At 49.1% G+C, this 22,975-nt stretch overlaps 2 protein-coding genes across 2 annotated transcripts in view; one reads left to right on the forward strand and one right to left on the reverse strand.

Moving 5' to 3' along the window:
* LOC138498495 (zinc finger protein 850-like) overlaps nt 1-22,975 on the reverse strand; it is a gene marked incomplete in the record, with an annotated part of 1,369,857 nt that overhangs the window by 1,208,431 nt on the left and 138,451 nt on the right.
* LOC138498491 (zinc finger protein 345-like) overlaps nt 11,723-22,975 on the forward strand; it is a 46,427-nt gene continuing 35,174 nt past the window's right edge. Inside the window, exon 1 of the mRNA XM_069622258.1 lies at nt 11,723-11,797. The gene's annotated coding sequence lies outside the window, so the exon portion shown is untranslated. The remainder of the gene's footprint in view (nt 11,798-22,975) is intronic.

Here is a 22,975-nt window from a genome sequence, read left to right on the forward strand (position 1 = left end):
TACTGAATCTATGAAACGAAATGTGAGAATGCTTGTACACCAGTCTAATCATGTGCTACTGAATCTATGAAAGGAAATGTGAGAATGCTTATACATCAGTATAATCATGTGCTACTGAATCTATGAAGAGACATATGGGGATGCTTGTACATCAGCCTAATCATGTGCTACTGAATCTATGAAAAGAAATATGAGAATGCTTGTACATCAGTATAATCATGTGCTACTGAATCTATAAAGAGAACTATGATAATGCTTGTACATCAGTATAATCCTGTGCTACTGAATCTATGAAATGAAATGTGAGAATGCTTGTACATCAGTCTAATCATGTTCTACTGAATCTATGAAAAGAAGAAGAGAATGCTTGTACATCAGTCTAATCATGTTCTACTGAATCTATGAAAAGAAGAAGAGAATGCTTGTACATCAGTCTAATCATGTGCTACTGAATCTATGAAAGGAAATGTGAGAATGCTTATACATCAGTATAATCATGTGCTACTGAATCTATGAAGAGACATATGGGAATGCTTGTACATCAGTCTAATCATGTGCTACTGAATCTATGAAAAGAAATATGAGAATGCTTGTACATCAGTATAATCATGTGCTACTGAATCTATAAAGAGAAATAGGAGAATGCTTGTACATCAGTATAATCCTGTGCTACTGAATCTATGAAGAGAAATATGAGAATGCTTGTACATCAGTATAATCCTGTGCTACTGAATCTATGAAATGAAATGTGAGAATGCTTGTACATCAGTCTAATCATGTTCTACTGAATCTATGAAAATAAGAAGAGAATGCTTGTACATCAGTCTAATCACGTTCTATTGAATCTATAAAAAGAAATATGAGAATGCTTGTACATCAGTCTAATCATGTTCTACTGAATCTATGAAAAGAAGAAGAGAATGCTTGTACATCAGTCTAATCATGTGCTACTGAATCTATGAAAAGAAATATGAGAATGCTTGTACATCAGTATAATCCTGTGCTACTGAATCTATGAAATGAAATGTGAGAATGCTTGTACATCAGTCTAATCATGTTCTACTGAATCTATGAAAAGAAGAAGAGAATGCTTGTACATCAGTCTAATCCAGTGCTACTGAATCTATGAAAAGAAATATGAGAATGCTTGTACATCAGTATAATCATGTGCTACTGAATCTGTGAAGAGAAATAGGAAAATGCTTGTACATCAGTCTAATCATGTGCTACTGGATCTATGAAAAGAAATGTGAGAATGCTTATACACCAGTCTAATCATGTGCTACTGAATCTATGAAAGGAAATGTGAGAATGCTTATACATCAGTATAATCATGTGCTACTGGATATATGAAAATAAATGTCAGAATGTGTATACATCTGTATAATCATGTGCTTCTGAATCTATGAAAAGAAATATGAGAATACTTGTACTTCAGTATAAGAATGTGCTACTGAATCTATGAAAGGAAATGTGAGAATGCTTGTACACCAGTCTAATCATGTGCTACTGAATCTAAGAAAGGGAATGTGAGAATGCTTATACATCAGTATAATCATGTGCTACTGAATCTATGAAGAGAAATAGGAGAATGCGTATACATCAGTATAATCATGTGCTACTGAAAGAAATATGAGAATGCCTGTACATCAGTCTAATCATGTGCTACTGGATCTATGAAAAGAAATGTGAGAATGTCTGTACATCAGTCTAATAATGTGGTACTGGATCTATGAAAAGACATGTGAGAATGACTGTACATCAGTCTAATCATGTGCTACTGAATCTATGAAAAGAAATATGAGAATGCTTGTACATCAGTATAATCATGTGCTTCTGAATCTATGAAGAGAAATAGGAGAATGCTTATACATCAGTTTAATCATGTGCTACTGAAAGAAATATGAGAATGCTTGTACATCAGTCTAATCAGGTGCTACTGGATCTATGAAAAGAAATGTGAGAATGCTTGTACATCAGTCTAATCATGTGCTACTGAATCTATGAAAAGAAATATGATAATGCGTGTACATCAGTCTAATCATGTGCTTCGGAATCTATGAAAAGAAATAAGAGAATGCTTGCACATCAGTATAATCATGTGCTACTGAATCTGTGAAGAGAAATAGGAGAATGCTTGTACATCAGTCTAATCATGTGCTACTGGATCTATGAAAAGAAATGTGAGACTGCTTATACATCAGTATAATCATGTGCTCCTGGATCTATGAAAGGAAATGTGAGAATGTTTGTACATCAGTCTAATCATGTGCTACTGAATCTATGAAAAGAAATATGATAATACTTGCACATCAGTAGAATCATGTGCTACTGAATCTGTGAATAGAAATAGGAGAATGCTTGTACATCAGTCTAATCATGTGCTACTGGATCTATGAAAAGAAATGTGAGAATGCTTGTACACCAGTCTAATCATGTGCTACTGAATCTATGAAAGGAAATGTGGGACTGCTTATACATCAGTATAATCATGTGCTCCTGGATCTATGAAAAGAAATATGATAATACTTGCACATCAGTAGAATCATGTGCTACTGGATCTATGAAAAGAAATGTGAGAATGCTTGTACACCAGTCTAATCATGTGCTACTGAATCTATGAAAGGAAATGTGAGACTGCTTATACATCAGTATAATCATGTGCTCCTGGATCTATGAAAATAAATGTGAGAATGCTTGTACATCAGTCTAATCATGTGCTACTGAATCTATGAAAAGAAATGTGAGAATGCTTGTACATCAGTATAAGAATATGCTACTGAATCTATGAAATGAAATGTGAGAATGCTTGTACATCAGTCTAATCATGTGCTACTGAATCTATGAAAGGAAATGTGAGAATGCTTGTACATGAGTATAATCATGTGCTACTGAATCTATGAAGAGACATATGGGAATGCTTGTACATCAGTCTAATCATGTGCTACTGAATCTATGAAAAGAAATATGAGAATGCTTGTACATCAGTATAATCATGTGCTGCACTTGCGCGATCTGAATGACACCTGGCCTAGTAGGATTGTTGTCTGTCTCCCCTTGTTCCTCCCCTCCCTGCCTCGTCGCGCCTTGAAACACCTGTGTATAGGCGCGTTACAAATGCCATATCATATCATATCATATCATGCTACTGAATCTATAAAGAGAAATAGGAGAATGCTTGTACTTCAGTATAATCCTGTGCTACTGAATCTATGAAAAGAAATGTGAGAATGCTTGTACATCAGTCTAATCATGTTCTACTGAATCTATGAAAAGAAGAAGAGAATGCTTGTACATCAGTCTAATCATGTGCTACTGAATCTACGAAAGGAAATGTGAGAATGCTTATACATCAGTATAATCATGTGCTACTGGATCTATGAAAATAAATGTCAGAATGCGTATACATGTGTAAAATCATGTGCTACTGAATCTATGAAAAGAAATATGAGAATACTTGTATATCAGTATAAGAATGTGCTACTGAATCTATGAAAATAAATGTGAGAATGCTTGTACACCAGTCTAATCATGTGCTACTGAATCTAAGAAAGGGAATGTGAGAATGCTTATACATCAGTATAATCATGTGCTACTGAAAGAAATATGAGAATGCCTGTACATCAGTCTAATCATGTGCAACTGAATCTATGAAGATAAATAGGAGAATGCGTATACATCAGTATAATCATGTGCTACTGAAAAAAATATGAGAATGCCTGTACATCAGTCTAATCATGTGCTACTGGATCTATGAAAAGAAATGTGAGAATAACTGTACATCAGTCTAATCATGTGCTACTGGATCTATGAAAAGACATGTGAGAATGACTGTACATCAGTCTAATCATGTGCTACTGAATCTATGAAAAGAAATATGAGAATGCTTGTACATCAGTATAATCATGTGCTTCTGAATCTATGAAGAGAAATAGGAGAATGCTTATACATCAGTATAATCATGTGCTTCTGAATCTATGAAGAGAAATAGGAGAATGCTTATACATCAGTTTAATCATGTGCTACTGAAAGAAATATGAGAATGCTTGTACATCAGTCTAATCAGGCGCTACTGGATCTATGAAAAGAAATGTGAGAATGCTTGTACATCAGTCTAATCATGTGCTACTGAATCTATGAAAAGAAATATGAGAATCCTTGTACATCAGTCTAATCCTGTGCTTCTGAATCTATGAAAAGAAGTGAGAGAATGCTTATACATCAGTGTAATCATGTGCTACTGAAAGAAATATGAGAATGCTTGTACATCAGTCTAATCATGTGCTACTGAATCTATAAAGAGAAATATGAGAATGCTTGTACATCAGTCTAATCATGTGCTACTGAATCTATGAAAAGAAATATGAGAATTGTTGTACACCAGTCTAATCATGTGCTACTGAATCTATGAAAAGAAATATGAGCATGCGTGTACATCAGTCTAATCATGTGCTACTGAATCTATGAAAAGAAGAAGAGAATGCTTGTACATCAGTATAATCACTGAAACAGCAGCAACAGACCGCTTCTCATAAAAATGAAGGTTTGTTTTGTACTGTCAAAAATGGAGTACTGTATGCACTTGAGCTCTTTACTAACCCATAACAAAACACAAAAAAGTAACGTGGTGTACATGTTTTGAATTTGCCTGTACGTTTGTGTTACGAGAAATAATGAATTATTTGTGTTTGTAATGTTGCATTTTGATATTATATTTGGTAATACTATACGAGGCGTAGATGCTTATTGGACTGCGGCTTAGGATCAAAGTCCCACACCTTTGTGTGATGTGGACAGTGGTTCGCCAGGGGCCTTACGTTCCTCCTTCCATTGCCTATTGCAGGCTCTGGGCCTCACAGCTCTGGGGCCTTGTGCAAAGTCGACCCAGTCCTGGAGAAAGTCTAGCTTATGGGAGAACAGCCCTAGACCTGCCCATGCTGCTTTCTCCATCAGCTGTCCCAGAGAGGGGTCCTGCAGAATGTTTGAAGGACCTGCTCTGCTTTACTCGCTGTCAGAGGATTTTCCACCCACCCAATACATATTTGGCCTCATTTTGAGATTTCCGGTCGGTTAACAACGGTGCCGGTAAGCCTACCGGCACCGTTGTTATCGGACCGGCACACCACGAGTCTGCGGCCGGGTGCCGTACCGCCCGCCAGGGCACACCTGGCGGGTGGGACGTCACCTGCCTGCAGACCTTCACAGTACAGTGTTTATTAACGGTGCCGGTGCTTCCTTCATCCCCATTCCCAATGAGTCTTATGAGACTCAATGGGAATGGGGATTAACAATTTTCCGGCGCCTGACTTCCAGGAACACTGGGGTCATAATGCCCCGGTGTGCCAGGCGCCGGAAACCTTCACAAGTCCGGCGGCAGCCTGCCGGTTTTACCGGCACCGCTACTGCCGGACTTATAATGCACCCCATTGTGTAATGTGCAAGCGACAGATGGCTAGCTGCCGCAAGGTGATTCACAGTCTTACTTGGGGCCTGTACTTGTGCAGTAGTTAGTCTTGGGCTTCCACCCGTATTAATAGAATATTATATTATAGTCCTGTGTTGAGCAATGCATGTGCGCCTGACCAGTCTAAGGAATTCTTGGGTCTGCCACATTCCACTTATTGAGGTGCTCGTCTACTGTTCACTACAGACAGCGCCTACGCACCACTTACCGCATGGAACACTGTAAGTATACTCAGGACTGCCTGTGAGTCCCCTCAACGCTATCAGCATTGCCAGCATGGTATATTTTCTGCAGCCACTAGGTGGCACTGTCACAGAGACACAGAGATTCCTTTCATCAAGGCTGTTGTCCAATACTTTAAAGGCAGACGGTCTGCTGTATGGAGCGATCAACTGGCTCCCTCCCCAAACGCAGGAAGACAAAACTGTCATGTACAAAACTGTCAAGAGAGTTCCGAGTGCATCACTGTTTCGCTTCCGTGTCATCATGTCCACAGCTATGTGCTGCCTCCTGTACACAAACCATTAACCAAGAACAAGAAAAGGTACTCAGCAATCCTAACTATGCGTACCCTGCGCTCTAAGTGACGCCACTATCCAGTCAGTCACACATAAGACAATCAAAACAGTACTTATCTGTTGCTTGGAAAGTAAGGAAAGGCAAAGTGGGGAGGGGGACTCGCAAGGTTACAACAACATAATGTCATGATTGGTGGACTAGGACACGTGTCAAGCCTGACTGAGGTCAATAGAATTTCAAACTGCAAAAACGACATTGTCACAGAAAATGTTTGTTTTCTTTGAGTTGTGTAGAATGGTTTGTTCATTTGTTAAGATTGCTGTTTTAATCAGGAAGAATAAGCATAATGCCAGCCTAGAATCCAGGGCTACAATGCACTAGGTTCAGAGTTCGAATGCACCGTCAGAATGTCATTCTTTTAAATAAATAAATGTATAATATCCCACAATGACTAAGAGGGTGTTTTTGACTTGTTTGATGTCTTTTAAGTTATTTAAACAGTGCAATTCCCACAGCTGGTCCAGAGATTGGTGCCATGCTGTGTCACATGCCCTGTTCGGCTTCTAACCCTTCTCGGGTATCAGGCTCCACACACACACACGCCCACCCCCGCCACCCCCAGTGTTTTTGTGTATTCTACTGTTTGGGGGTGCTTGTTGTCTTATGCAGAAGGGATGTGACCAAGCGGTTCAGGCTGTACTGTCCCTTTTGGGGTGGGACCAAGTCTGATTTGCATATGGTCTTTCCCCTTCTGTAATGGCTTGGCAGGAGAAGAACGATGGTGTGGAGGGTTGCTCAGAGCAATGCCAGTGGTTAGGATTAATTCCAAACCTTCCAGCCATCACCTCTTTTATTTTGCGTAAGTGACCCTGAGTGGGACGGGTATGCCCAGAAGTGGGTCCTGTGCATGCTGGGCCTAGAGACCCAAGCTACTCCTCACTGATGAGGCTCAACGAGGCCGAACCATGTTTGGGGATGCTTGTGGTCTTGTGCAGAAGGTATGTGACCTAGCAGTTCAGGCTGCGCTGCCCCTTTTGGAGTGGGACCAAGCCTGATTTGCCTATGGTTTTTCCTCTTCTGTAATGGCTTTGCAGGTGAAGAACAGTGGACTGGAGTGTTGCCCAGAGCAATGCCAGTGGTTAGGATTAATTCCCCTCTTTTATTTTCTACTGTACACGTCATAACGTCATGCTGGTGCCTATAAAACAAGGTGCTATTTCTGAAGCTGCTTAAATTCTGAAGAGGCGCGTTCACCTCCCTCTGGGGTATCATGAGAGTGAATTATGGAAATCAGCCGGGGGGGCTACACTGGTTAGGAAAGCGGCTTTATTCTGGGGTCTGTGTTTAGAGGTCGGGAGGGGGTGGCGGGTCATGAGAGTGAGTTATTGAAATCAGCTGGGGGGCTTCACCGGTCAGGAAAGCAGCTTTATTCTGGGGTCTGTGTTTAGAGAGGTCGGGATCCAGGCGGGGTGGGCAAGAGGAACGCAGGCTCCTGGAGGGTAATCGCTGCTATTCCCATATAAACGGGGGGAGGGGAGGAACAGCAGGGGGCAGTGCCTTCTACACTGAGATGTAAATGACCCTGCAATCTACTGTATGTGGCCACAAGATACCACTGAGGCAAGCAGACACTGGGGAGGTCCTAGGGGTTGGGGGGCACAGCAGAGGGTAGGGGCGTCTACACTGATGTGTAAATGCCCCTGCAATCTACTGTATGTGGCCACCAGATACCACTGAGGCAAGCAGATACTGGGGAGGTCCTAGAGATTTGGGGGGGCACAGCAGGGGGTAGGGGCTTCTACACTGAGATGTAAATGCCCCTGCAATCTATTGTATGTGGCCACCAGATACCACTGAGGCAAGCAGACACTGGGGAGGTCCTAAGGGTTGGGGGGCACAGCAGGGAGTAGGGGCTTCTACACTGATGTGTAAATGCCCCTGCAATCTACTGTATGTGGCCACCAGATACCACTGAGGCAAGCAGACACTGGAGGGAGGGTCCTAGGGGTTGGGGGGCACAGCAGGGGGCAGGGGCTTCTACACTGAGGTGTAAATGCCCCTGCAATCTACTGTATGTGGCCACCACATACCACTGAGGCAAGCAGACACTGGGGAGGTCCTAGAGGTTAGGGGGGCACAGCAGGGGGTATGGGCTTCTACACTGAAATGTAAATGCCCCTGCAATCTACTGTATGTGGCCACCAGATACCACTGAGGCAAGCAGACACTGGGGGGGTCCCAGGGGTTGGGGGGCACAGCAGGGGGTGGGGACTTCTACACTGATGTGTAAATGCCCCTGCAATCTACTGTATGTGGCCACCACATACCACTGAGGCAAGCAGACACTGGGGGGGAGGGTCCTAGGGGTTGGGGGGCACAGCAGGGGGCAGGGGCTTCTACACTGAGGTGTAAATGCCACTGCAATCTACTGTATGTGGCCACCAGATACCACTGAGGCAAGCAGACACTGGGGGGGAGGGTCCTAGGGGTTGGGGGCAGCAGGGGGCAGGGGCTTATACACTGATGTATAATTGCCCCTGCAATCTACTGTATGTGGCCACCAGATACCACTGAGGCAAGCAGACACTGGGGAGGTCCTAAGGGTTGGGGGGCACAGCAGGGGGTAGGGGTTTCCACACTGATGTGTAAATGTCCCTGCAATCTACTGTATGTGGCCACCAGATACCACTGAGGCAAGCAGACACTGGGGGGGAGGGTCCTAGGGGTTGGGGGGCACAGCAGGGGGCAGGGGCTTATACACTGATCTATAATTGCCCCTGCAATCTACTGTATGTGGCCACCAGATACCACTGAGGCAAGCAGACACTGGGGAGGTCCTAGGGGTTGGGGGCACAGCAGGGGGCAGGGGCTTAAACACTGATGTGTAAATGCCCCTGCAATCTACTGTATGTGGCCACCAGATACCCCTGAGGCAAGCAGACACTGGGGGGAGGGTTCTAGGGGTTGGGGGGCACAGCAGGGGGTTGGGGCTTCTACACTGAGGTGTAAATGCCCCTGCAATCTACTGTATGTGGCCACCAGATACCACTGAGGCAAGCAGACACTGGGGAGGTCCTAAGGGTTGGGGGGCACAGCAGGGGGTAGGGGCTTCTACACTGATGTGTAAATGCCCCTGCAATCTACTGTATGTGGCCACCAGATACCACTGAGGCAAGCAGACACTGGGGGGGAGGGTCCTAGGGGTTGGGGGGCACAGCACGGGGCAGGGGCTTATACACTGATGTGTAAATGCCCCTGCAATCTACTGTATGTGGCCACCAGATACCACTGAGGCAAGCAGACACTGGGGGGGACTGTGGGGTGGGGGTTGATTTGAGTATTTAACAAAACCCCTCCTCGCCCCACAACCCCCGATTCACATGCAGGGGCTCCTGTGACCAGTAGCAGGAAGTCTGAGTGCCTCAATAAGGCCTCAGGCCGGACCCAGGTGCAACCAGGGGCTGCAAAGGAGATCCTGGTCACTTTGAAAACAGGATCCTAAAAGAGATCCATTGATTCAGCAACAAAGGGATCCACTGCAGGGTCCATGCAGAAGGGTTCAGCTCCAAATATCCCAAGATAAAAATGCACACAGCACATGGGATCTCAGCACAAGAAAACACAGCAACCAATGAACACAGGATAGAAATGGCAACATGTGACCTACACACAGCACATGGGATCCCAGCACAAGAAAACACAGCAACCAATGAACACAGGATAGAAATGGCAACATGTGACTTACACACAGCACATGGGATCCCAGCACAAGAAAACACAGCAACCAATGAACACAGGATAGAAATGGCAACATGTGACCTACACTCAGCACATGGGATCCCAGCACAAGAAAACACAGAAACCAATGACCACAGGATAGAAATGGCAACATGTGACTTACACACAGCACATGGGATCCCAGCACAAGAAAACACAGCAACCAATGAACACAGGATAGAAATGGCAACATGTGACCTACACTCAGCACATGGGATCCCAGCACAAGAAAACACCGCAAGCAATGAACACACGATAGAAATGGCAACATGTGACCTACACACAGCACATGGGATCCCAGCACAAGAAAACACTGCAACCAATGAACACAGGATGGAAATGGCAACATGTGACCTACACTCAGCACATGGGATCCCAGCACAAGAAAATTCAGCGACCAATGAACACAGGATAGAAATGGCAACATGTGACCTACACTCAGCACATGGGATCCCAGCACAAGAAAACACTGCAAATAATGAACACAGGCTAAAAATGGCAACATGTGACCTACACACAGCACATGGGATCCCAGCACAAGAAAACACAGCGACCAATGAATACAGGATAGAAATGGCAACATGTGACCTACACACAGCACATGGGATCCCAGCGCAAGAAAACACAGCGACCAATGAACACAGGATAGAAATGACAACATGTGACCTACATACAGCGCATGGGATCCCAGCGCAAGAAAACACAGCGACCAATGAACACAGGATAGAAATGGCAACATGTGACCTACACACAGCGCATGGGATCCCAGCACAAGAAAACACAGCGACCAATGAACACAGGATAGAAATGGCAACATGTGACCTACACACAGCGCATGGGATCCCAGCACAAGAAAACACAGCGAACAATGAACACAGGATAGAAATGGCAACATGTGACCTACTCACAGCACAAGAAAACACAGCGAAGAAATACACGAAAATAGGATAAAAATGCCACAAAACAGAGGAAGGGCCGACAATAGCCCAGTCTGGAGCCGCCAGGAAATCCCAAACCACGAGGAAATGCTGCGCTAGGAGCACACCTGTGTGGGAGTAATAGGATGTGTTTCTATAGCGCCTGCTACTGCTGCACTGGAGCGCTATATATAATAGCTGCTACTATTACCCCATGTACTGGTACCTGCCTCTAAAGGATACAATGCTGAGTCCATTCTGCCAAGGCACTCTCCTGCAATCATGAGCTCCACAGCAAGTGCTTCACTCACTGAGCTATATGTCCGGCTGGCGACGTCTCTAATGAAAACCTCACACGGGATCAGGCCATACACTGAAAGGGTTAAACCTTCCGAGACCATTTGAGCCCCATTCACAGGTCATTGACCGTGGGATAATTAAAGGACACCCCAAAAGTGCTCCTATACAGAGGTGATCAGGCGTGGGGAGTGTGTCTGTGTGTGGGGGGTGGGGATGCACTGCCCCGGTGGGGCAATGCCAAAGTCACAGCTGTTTTTAATGAACCTCTGGGTAGTTTTAAGGCAGTGACTGATATGTAGCGCCCACTTTCGCAATGGGCGCTTTTAGGCGCTGGATATGAAAATGCCGTTTATCCCTTAAATGTCCCGAATTCTAGGGTATAAATGCCCTCAGACTGACCCCCCAGTCCAGAATTTAACTTCACGTTTTCTTTGGCTAAACTTTATCTTAAGGGCCTTTACGTGTCACGTTTTACCAAAGTTAATACTTAGACGTCTATAGTGATAAGATCACAGTGTTCAATGTTATCTTTAAACACAATTGTATTCTGAGTTCATCTAGAAGGTGAGGGCCCCTTAGTGATGGGCATGAGCAGGAGGGGGCGGGGGTCAGGTGGCAGGGGAGGCAGAGATGGGGTGGAGCAAACGGGGAGGGATCGGAGGCCGGGGAAGCAGCATTGGGTAAAACCCGGAGTGGGAGGGGGAGTCAGAACTCACTTGCGTCGGGAAATGGGTGGGGGCGTCAGAGTGCTGACAGCAGCTGGAGGCAGAGGAGGGGGGCACTGGCCGGGAGTGCAGGAGCCCTCCACGTGGATCAGAAGGTGAGGGCCGGGAGGGGGGAGGTGTCGTGTACTTCACCTCCATATATTCATATGATCTGGATGTGTGACTCGGTGCTGGATGTGCGTGTGTGTGTATCGGGGCTGATGGTCTGTGCGTTTGTCACCAGAAATCACGACTGGGGGGGAGAATACAATAGGGCGGGCGGTGTGGTGGCACATCAGGTAAGGGTCAACAGGCCACGATGTTGTAAGAATACCTATATCTTAGCAGGCTGGTTAACACACGTGGCATTAAGCATGTTCTGAGTGGGTTCAATGCAATACAAGTTAAATGCATCATAACAAGTTAACTCATGTTCAACAGTTGCAGAAATGCCCCTGCAGTCAGCAAGCAGTAATCACTCCCAGCACAGCCAATGGGCAGAAGAGACATCACTTCCAGCTGGTCTCTAAATAACAGCCAGCCATAAAGAGCCTGTGTAACAGGAGAGATATCACTCAGACCTCAGTAGTCAAGGACAGTCTGTGTAACAGGAGAGATATCACTCAGACCTCAGTAGTCAAGGACAGTCTGTGTAACAGCAGAGATATCACTCATACCTAAGTAGTCAATGACAGTCTGTGTAACAGAAGAGATATCACTCAGACCTCAGTAGTCAAGGACAGTCTGTGTAACAGCAGAGATATCACTCATACCTCAGTAGTCAAAGACAGTCTGTGTAACAGGAGAGCTATCACTCAAACCTCAATAGTCAAGGACAGTCTGTGTAACAGGAGAGATTTCACTCAGACCTCGGTAGTCAAGGACAGTCTGTGCAACAGGAGAGATATCACTCAGACCTCAGTAGTCAAGTACAGTCTGTGTAACAGGAGAGATATCACTCGGACCTCGGTAGTCAAAGACAGTCTGTGCAACAGGAGAGATATCACTCATACCTCAGTAGTCAAGCACAGTCTGTGTAACAGGAGAGATATCACTCGGACCTCGGTAGTCAAGGACAATCTGTGCAACAGGAGAGATATCACTCAGACCTCAGTAGTCAAGTACAGTCTGTGTAACAGGAGAGATATCACTCATACCTCAGTAGTCAAGGACAGTCTGTGTAACAGGAGAGATATCACTCAAACCTCAGTAGTCAAGGACAGTCTGTGTAACAGGAGAGATTTCACTCATACCTAAGTAGTCAAGGACAGTCTGTGTAACAGGGGAGATATCACTCAGACCTCAGTAGTCAAGTACAGTCTGTGTAACAGGAGAGATATCACTCGGACCTCGGTAGTCAAAGACAGTCTGTGCAACAGGAGAGATATCACTCATACCTCAGTAGTCAAGCACAGTCTGTGTAACAGGAGAGATATCACTCGGACCTCGGTAGTCAAGGACAATCTGTGCAACAGGAGAGATATCACTCAGACCTCAGTAGTCAAGGACAGTCTGTGCAACAGCAGAGATATCACTCATACCTCAGTAGTCAAGGACAGTCTGTGTAACAGGAGAGATATCACTCAGACCTCAGTAGTCAAGGACAGTCTCTGCAACAGCAGAGATATCACTCATACCTCGGTAGTCAAGGACAGTCTGTGCAACAGCAGAGATATCACTCAGACCTCAGTAGTCAAGGACAGTCTGTGCAACAGGAGAGATATCACTCAGACCTCGGTAGTCAAGGACAGTCTGTGCAACAGCAGAGATATCACTCATACCTAAGTAGTCAAGGACAGTCTGTGCAACAGGGGAGATATCACTCAGACCTCGGTAGTCAAGTACAGTCTGTGTAACAGGAGAGATATCACTCAGACCTAAGTAGTCAAGGACAGTCTGTGCAACAGGGGAGATATCACTCAGACCTCGGTAGTCAAGTACAGTCTGTGTAACAGGAGAGATATCACTCGAACCTCGGTAGTCAAGGGCAGTCTGTGCAACAGGAGAGATATCACTCAGACCTCGGTAGTCAAGCACAGTCTGTGTAACAGGAGAGATATCACTCGGACCTCGGTAGTCAAAGACAGTCTGTGCAACAGGAGAGATATCACTCATACCTCGGTAGTCAAGCACAGTCTGTGTAACAGGAGAGATTTCACTCGGACCTCGGTAGTCAAGGACAGTCTGTGTAACAGGAGAGATATCACTCATACCTCGGTAGTCAAGGACAGTCTGTGCAACAGCAGAGATATCACTCATACCTCGGTAGTCAAGGACAGTCTGTGTAACAGGAGAGATATCACTCAGACCTCAGTAGTCAAGGACGGTCTGTGTAACAGCAGAGATATCACTCATACCTAAGTAGTCAAGGACAGTCTGTGTAACAGGGGAGATATCACTCAGACCTCAGTAGTCAAGTACAGTCTGTGTAACAGGAGAGATATCACTCGGACCTCGGTAGTCAAAGACAGTCTGTGCAACAGGAGAGATATCACTCATACCTCAGTAGTCAAGCACAGTCTGTGTAACAGGAGAGATATCACTCGGACCTCGGTAGTCAAAGACAGTCTGTGCAACAGGAGAGATATCACTCATACCTCAGTAGTCAAGCACAGTCTGTGTAACAGGAGAGATATCACTCGGACCTCGGTAGTCAAGGACAATCTGTGCAACAGGAGAGATATCACTCAGACCTCAGTAGTCAAGGACAGTCTGTGCAACAGGAGAGATATCACTCATACCTCGGTAGTCAAGGACAGTCTGTGCAACAGGAGAGATATCACTCAGACCTCAGTAGTCAAGGACAGTCTGTGCAACAGCAGAGATATCACTCATACCTCGGTAGTCAAGGACAGTCTGTGCAACAGCAGAGATATCACTCAGACCTCAGTAGTCAAGGACAGTCTGTGCAACAGGAGAGATATCACTCAGACCTCGGTAGTCAAGGACAGTCTGTGTAACAGCAGAGATATCACTCATACCTAAGTAGTCAAGGACAGTCTGTGCAACAGGGGAGATATCACTCAGACCTCGGTAGTCAAGTACAGTCTGTGTAACAGGAGAGATATCACTCATACCTAAGTAGTCAAGGACAGTCTGTGTAACAGGGGAGATATCACTCAGACCTCGGTAGTCAAGTACAGTCTGTGTAACAGGAGAGATATCACTCGGACCTCGGTAGTCAAGGGCAGTCTGTGCAACAGGAGAGATATCACTCATACCTCGGTAGTCAAGCACAGTCTGTGTAACAGGAGAGATTTCACTCGGACCTCGGTAGTCAAGGACAGTCTGTGTAACAGGAGAGATATCACTCATACCTCGGTAGTCAAGGACAGTCTGTGCAACAGCTGAGATATCACTCATACCTCGGTAGTCAAGGACAGTCTGTGTAACAGGAGAGATATCACTCAGACCTCAGTAGTCAAGGACAGTCTGTGCAACAGCAGAGATATCACTCATACCTCAGTAGTCAAGGACAGTCTGTGCAACAGGAGAGATATCACTCAGACCTCAGTAGTCAAGGACAGTCTGTCTAACAGGAGAGATATCACTCATACCTCAGTAGTCAAGGACAGTCTGTGCAACAGGAGAGATATCACTCAGACCTCAGTAGTCAAGGACAGTCTGTGCAACAGGAGAGATATCACTCAGACCTCAGTAGTCAAGGACAGTCTGTGAAACAGGAGAGATATCACTCAGACCTCAGTAGTCAAGGACAGTCTGTGCAACAGGAGAGATATCACTCAGACCTCAATAGTCAAGGACAGTCTGTGCAACAGGAGAGATATCACTCATACCTCGGTAGTCAAGGACAGTCTGTGCAACAGGAGAGATATCACTCATACCTCGGTAGTCAAGGACAGTCTGTGCAACAGGAGAGATATCACTCGGACCTCAGTAGTCAAGGACAGTCTGTGTAACAGGAGAGATATCACTCAGATCTCAGTAGTCAAGGACAGTCTGTGCAACAGGAGAGATATCACTCATACCTCAGTAGTCAAGGACAGTCTGCGTAACAGGAGAGATATCACTCAGACCTCAGTAGTCAAGGACAGTCTGTGCAACAGGAGAGATATCACTCAGACCTCAGTAGTCAAGGACAGTCTGTGCAACAGAATATATATCACTCAGAGCAAGAGGAGACAGACATGGGGCATGAGCAGGGGTGGGAGGAACAGGAGACAGACACGGGGCATGAGCGGGGGGTGGGGAGAACAGGAGACAGACACAGGGCATGAGCGGGGGTTGGGGGGAACAAAAGAGACAGACACGGGGCATGAGCGGGGGGTGGGGGGCAACAGGAGAGAGACACAGGGCAGGAGCGGGGGGTGGGGGGCAACAGGAGACAGACACGGGGCATGAGCGGGGGGTGAGGGCAACAGGAGACAGACACGGGGCATGAGCAGGGGTGGGAGGAACAGGAGACAGACACGGGGCATGAGCGGGGGGTGGGGAGAACAGGAGACAGACACGGGGCATGAGCGAGGGGGTGGGGGGCAACAGGAGACAGACACGGGGCATGAGCGGGGGTGTGGGGGGCAACAGGAGAGAGACACGGGCATGAGCAAGGAGTGGGGGGGTACAGGAGACAGACACGGGGCATGGGTGGGAGCAAGAGGAGACAGACATGGGGCATGAGCAGGGGTGGGAGGAACAGGAGACAGACACGGGGCATGAGCGGGGGGTGGGGAGAACAGGAGACAGACACGGGGCATGAGCGAGGGGGTGGGGGGCAACAGGAGACAGACACGGGGCATGAGCGGGGGTGTGGGGGGCAACAGGAGAGAGACACGGGCATGAGCAAGGAGTGGGGGGGTACAGGAGACAGACACGGGGCATGGGTGGGAGCAAGAGGAGACAGACATGGGGCATGAGCGGGGGGTGGGGGGAACAGGAGACAGACACGAGGCATGAGCGGGGGATGGGGGGTACAGAAGACAGACAAGGGGCATGAGCGGGGTAGTGGGGGGCAACAGGAGAGAGACATGGGGCATGAGCCGGGGGTGGGGGGGTACAGGAGACAGACACGGGGCATGAGCAGGTGGTGGGGGGCAACAAGAGAGAGACACAGGGCATGAGCGGGCGGGTGGGGGGTAACAGGAGACAGACACGGGGCATGAGCGGGGGGTGGGGGGCAACAGGAGAGAGACACCGGACATGAGCGGGTGGGGGGAACAGGAGACAGACACGGGGCATGAGCAGGGGGGGCAACAGGAGACAGACATGGGGCATGAGCAGGGGGGCTGGGGGGTACAGGAGACAGACACGAGCATGAGCGGGTGGTGGGGGGTACAGGAGACAGACACGGGGCATGAGCAGGGGGTGGGGGGCAACAGGAGAGAGACACGGGGCATGAGAGTGGGGTGGGGGCAACAGGAGACAGACACGGGGCATGAGCGGGGGGTGGGGAGGCAACAGGAGAGAGACACGGGGCATGAGCAGGGGGTGGGGGGAACAACAGAGACACACAGGGCAGGAGCGGGGGGTGGAGGGCAACAGGAGACAGACACGGGGCATGAGCGGGGGATGGGGGGAACAGGAGACATACACGGGGAATGAGCGGGGGGTGGGGGGCAACAGGAGACAGACACGGGGCATGAGCGGGGGTGTGGGGGGCAACAGGAGAGAGACACGGGCATGAGCAAGGAGTGGGGGGTACAGGAGACAGACACGGGGCATGGGTGGGAGCAAGAGGAGACAGACATGGGGCATGAGCGGGGGGTGGGGGGAACAGGAGACAGACACGAGGCATGAGCGGGGGGTGGGGGGTACAGAAGACAGACACGGGGCATGAGCGGGGTAGTGGGGGGCAACAGGAGAGAGACATGGGGCATGAGCCGGGGGTGGGGGGGTTCAGGAGACAGACACAGGGCATGAGCAGGGGGTGGGGGGCAACAGGAGAGAGACACAAGGCATGAGCGGGGGGGTGGGAGGCTACAGGAGACAGACACGGGGCATGAGCGGGGGGTGGGGGGCAACAGGAGAGAGACACGGGACATGAGCGGGTGGGGGGAACAGGAGACAGACACGGGGCATGAGCAGGGGGGGCAACAGGAGACAGACATGGGGCATGAGCAGGGGGGCTGGGGGGGTACAGGAGACAGACACGAGCATGAGTGGGTGGTGGGGGGTACAGGAGACAGACACGGGGCATGAGCAGGGGGTGGGGGGCAACAGGAGAGAGACACGGGGCATGAGCGGAGGGTGGGGGGAACAGGAGACAGACACAGGGCATGAGCGGGGGGTGGGGGGAACAAAAGAGACAGACACGGGGCATGAGCGGGTGGTGGGGGGCAACAGGAGAGAGACACAGGGCAGGAGCGGGGGGTGGGGGGCAACAGGAGACAGACACGGGGCATGAGCGGGAGGTGAGGGCAACAGGAGACAGACACGGGTCATGAGCAGGGGGTGGGGGGAACAGGATACAGACATGGAGAATGAGCGGGGGGTGGGGAGAACAGGAGACAGACACGGGGCATGAGAGTGGGGTGGGGGCAACAGGAGACAGACATGGGGCATGAGCGGGGGGGAAACAGGAGAGAGACACGGGGCATGAGCGGGGGTGGGGGGAACAGGAGACAGACATGGGGCATGAGCAGGGGGTGGGGGGAACAACAGAGACACACGGGGCAGGAGCGGGGGGTGGAGGGCAACAGGAGACAGACACGGGGCATGAGCGGGGGTGGGGGGCAACAGGAGACAGACACGGGGCATGAGCGGGGGGTGAGGGGCAACAGGAGACAGACACGGGGCATGAGCGGGGGATGGGGGGCAACAGGAGACAGACACCGGGCATGAGCGGGGGGTGGGGGGCAACAGGAGAGACACGGGGCATGAACGGGGGTGAGGGGCAACAGGAGACAGACACGGGGCATGAGCAGGGGGTGGGGGGAACAGGAGACAGACACGGGGCATGAGCGAGGGGTGGGGGAACAGGAGACAGACACGGGGCATAAGCGGGGGGTGGGGGGAACAACAGACACGGGCATGAGCGGGGGGGTGGGCGGGAGGGAGAGAGACACACGGGGCATGAGCGGGGGGTGGGCGGGAGGTAGAGAGACACACAGGGCATGAGCGGGGGGTGGGCGGGAGGGAGAGAGACACACATGCATGAGCGGGGGGTGGGCAGGAGAGAGAGACACACGGGGCATGAGCGCGGGGTGGGCGGGAGGGTGAAACACACCGGGCATGAGCAGGGGGTGGGCGGGAGGGTGAAACACACGGGGCATGAGCAGGGGGTGGGCGGGAGGGTGAAACACACGGGGCATGAGCGGGTTTGGGCGGGAGGGGGAGGGAGAAACACACGGGCATGAGCGGGGGTGGGCGGGAGGGAGAAAGACACGGGGCAAGAGCGGGGGTGGGCGGGAGGGAGAAAGACACGGGGCAAGAGCGGGGGTGGGCGGGAGGGAGAAAGACACGGGGCAAGAGCGTGGGAGGGAGGGGGAAAGACACGGGGCAAGAGCGTGGGTGGGCGGCAGGGGGAAAGAGACGCGGGGGTGGGCGGGAGGGTGATAGACACGCGGGGCAAGAGCGAGGGTGGGCGGGAGGGTGATAGACACGCGGGGCAAGAGCGGGGGTGGGCGGGAGGGGGAAAGAGACACGGGGCAAGAGCGGGGGTGGGCGGGAGGGTGAAAGACATGGGGCAAGAGCGGGGGTGGGCGGGAGGGAGAAAGAGACACGGGGCAAGAGCGGGGGTGGGCGGGAGGGGGAAAGAGACACGGGGCAAGAGCGGGGGTGGGCAGGAGGGGGAAAGAGACACGGGGCAAGAGCAGGCGTGGGCGGGAGGGGGAAAGAGACACGGGGCAAGAGCGGGGGTGGGCGGGAGGGGGAAGAGACACGGGGCAAGAGCGGGGGTGGGCGGGAGGTTGGAAAGAGACACGGGGCAAGAGCGGGGGTGGGCGGGAGGGGGAAAGAGACATGGGGCAAGAGCGGGGGTGGGCGTGAGGGGGAAAAAGACACGGGCCAAGATCGGGGGTGGGCGGGAGGGGGAAAGACACACGGGGCAAGAGCGGGGGTGGGCGGGATTGGGAAAGACACACGGGGCAAGAGCGGGGGTGGGTGGGAGGGGGAAAGACACACGGGGCAAGAGCGGGGGTGGGCGGGAGGGGGAAAGACACATGGGGCAAGAGCGGGGGTGGGCGGTAGGGGGAAAGACACACGGGGCAAGAGCGGGGGGTGGGGGAAGGGGAGAGACATGCGGGGCACGAGCGGGGGGGTGGGTGGGAGGGGGAGAGACACGTGGGGCATGAGCGGGGGGTGGGCGGGAGGGGGAGAGACACACAGGGCATGAGCGGGGGGTGGGCGGGAGGGGAGAGACACACGGGGCATGAGCGGGGGGTGGGCGGGAGGGGGAGAGACACACAGGGCATGAGCGGGGGGTGGGCGGGAGTTGGAGAGACACACGGGGCATGGGTGGGGGGAGGGAGAGAGACACACGGGGCATGAGTGGGGGGTGGGGGGAAGGAGAGAGAGATACATGGGGCATGAGTGGGGGGTGGGCGGGATGGGGAGAGACACATGGGGCATGAGCGGGGGGTGGGCGGGAGGGGGAGAGACACATGGGGCATGAGTGGGGTGGGCGGGACGGGGAGAGACACACGGGGCATGAGCGGGGGGTGGGCGGCAGGTGGTGAGAGACATACGGACATGAGCGGGGGGTGGGCGGCAGGTGGGGAGAGACACACGGACATGAGCGGGGGGTGGGCGGCTGGTGGGGAGAGACACACGGACATGAGCGGGCGGCGTGTGGGGAGAAACACACAGACATGAGCAGCGGGTGGTAAAGACACATGGGGGTGGGAGAGACACACGGGGCAAGAGCGGGGGGTGGGCGGTTGGGAGAGACGAGCGGGGCATGAGCAGGGTTGGGCGGGAGGGACAAAGACACACGGACATTAGCGGGGGTTGGCGGGAGGGAGAAAGACACACGGGCATGAGCCGGCGGTGGGCGGGAGGGAGAAAGACACACGGACATGAGCGGGGGTGGGAGGAACAGGAGACAGACACGGGCATGAGCGGGGGTGGGGGACTTACTGTGCAGGCGGGATACAAAGCCTCTCATGCGAGGAACAAAGATGGCGGGCGTCTCTGAAGCCAGACGCACTGCACGCTTTCACGCATCCAATGAGAGAGCACGTCAGATGTCCGCGGACATCACGCAAGCTGCTTGCCCAATCACCGTCCTGTCCGCGGAGCGAACAGGGAAGTGTGTCCGCGAAGTGAACACAGATATCACTAATTTTTTTCACTTACATTTTTGTCATTTTTATAAAAACTACTGGACGGATTTACACCAAATAAAGCAAAGCACGCTTTCGGGACCAAGCCACCGCTCCTGCCGCTAATTTGGTGTAAATCCATCCAGCGGATTGGGCTGTAGGCGTGAGCAAAGCTTTTTCCCATTATGTCTATGGGAAAAAAAAAGTTTTGGGACCCCCCCTATAACTTTGCCCCCCCTGGACGAATCCTCACCAAACTTTGCAAAAGAATTCAGAGTGACCCAAATACTTTTTTTGCAAAGTTTGGTGAGGATCCGTCCAGGGAGAGCGAAGTTATAAGCCACCCAAAAAGTGCTCTTCCTATGGAAACAGCAACTTAACCATAACTACATGGCCACTACCGTGGCCATGTAATATATATATATATATATATATATATATATATATATATATATATATATATATATATATATATATATATATATATATACATATATATTCAATAAAAAAACTTTGTTAAAGGGACGTTATGGTTAAGTTGCGCTACTAAAAACCTATGAAATTCAGTGAAAAAACTTTGTTAAAGGGACGTTATGGTAAAGTTGCGCTACTAAAAACCTATGAAATTCAGTGGAAAAACTTTGTCAAAGGAACGTTATGGTTCCAAGTAAAACCGAAAAACCCTTGAAATTGGCCAGTTATGGTAAGCTAAGCAACCATAACTCGCGCCACCACCGTGCACTGCTAAGACTAACACCCAGGACATCAAAGATGACATCACAAATGTCATTGATGACATCACTGATGACATCACGTGTGTATGTACTTTTCATGAAATATGTGTACAAGGGATTCTTATTATAATGTTGTGAAACAAGTGTCAAGGATCATTGCAATAAATATCATACCCTAATTAGTGCATTGAACTATGCATTGATGTAAATAGCATTCTATTATGGGGTTCTATCTAGTATGCTAAGCTACTGATACAGAAACATAACATGGTGTGCAGTGTACAAGATGAAGGTATAATATTCGTAATGTTAATATGTTGAATAATGAAATGATAATTGTTTTCTTAATAGATTTTTGTGTACTGTGAAATATGTAATACGTAGCTAATAAAACATTACTATAGACAAAACACAAAGACACAAGAACACATACCAATATGGGTATATACAGGGAAAGTGAAGTTAGCAAAAAAGCACAAGTAGTAGCAGAAACAATTCATAACTTAACTGATTATTTTCATGCAAATAAATGATTGCTCTGTTTCAAAGCTGCTACTCACCCTATGTATATGTATCACTTGATGTGATTGGACCCACAGGGAAAGTACAGCCATAAAAAAAAAAAAAAACAGAACTATCAGAAAGTGCTCATAAGTCTATTGATTATCTTTATGCACAAAAAGGATTGCTGTCTTTTAAGCTTGTGTCTTCCCGTATGTATATGTTTCATATGATGTGACTGGACTCTAACAGAATTACTGTAAGAACCTACTTGAAGGATACGTCTACAAATAAAATAAAATGTTTAGTTTCTGACTGTTACTGAAGAAAACCATGTGGCCTAGATATGTCAGCAAAAGAAAAAAGAGTGAGCCAGACATGTGATGTCATCAGTGATGTCATCAATGACATTTGTGATGTCATCTTTGATGTCCTGGGTGTTAGTCTTAGCAGTGCACAGTGGTGGCGCGAGTTATGGTTGCTTAGCTTACCATAACTGGCGAATTTCAAGGGTTTTTCGGTTTTACTTGGAACCATAACTTTCCTTTGACAAAGTTTTTTCACTCAATTTCATAGGTTTTTAGTAGCGCAACTTTACCATAACGTCTCTTTAACAAAGTTTTTTCACTGAATTTCATAGGTTTTTAGTAGCGCAACTTAACCATAACGTCCCTTTAACAAAGTTTTTTCATTGAATTTCATAGGTTTTTATTAGTGCAACTTAACCATAACGTCCCTGTAACATTTTTTTTTTACTAAATTTTAAAGGTTTTTATTAGTACAACGTGACCATAACATCCTTTTCAATAGATGAAGACCACTAACATCTTATGTCCTCAAA

The sequence above is a fragment of the Ambystoma mexicanum genome, chromosome 5q (assembly GCF_040938575.1).
Source record: "Ambystoma mexicanum isolate Mex_15411 chromosome 5q, UKY_AmexF1_1, whole genome shotgun sequence".
NCBI lineage: Eukaryota > Metazoa > Chordata > Amphibia > Caudata > Ambystomatidae > Ambystoma > Ambystoma mexicanum.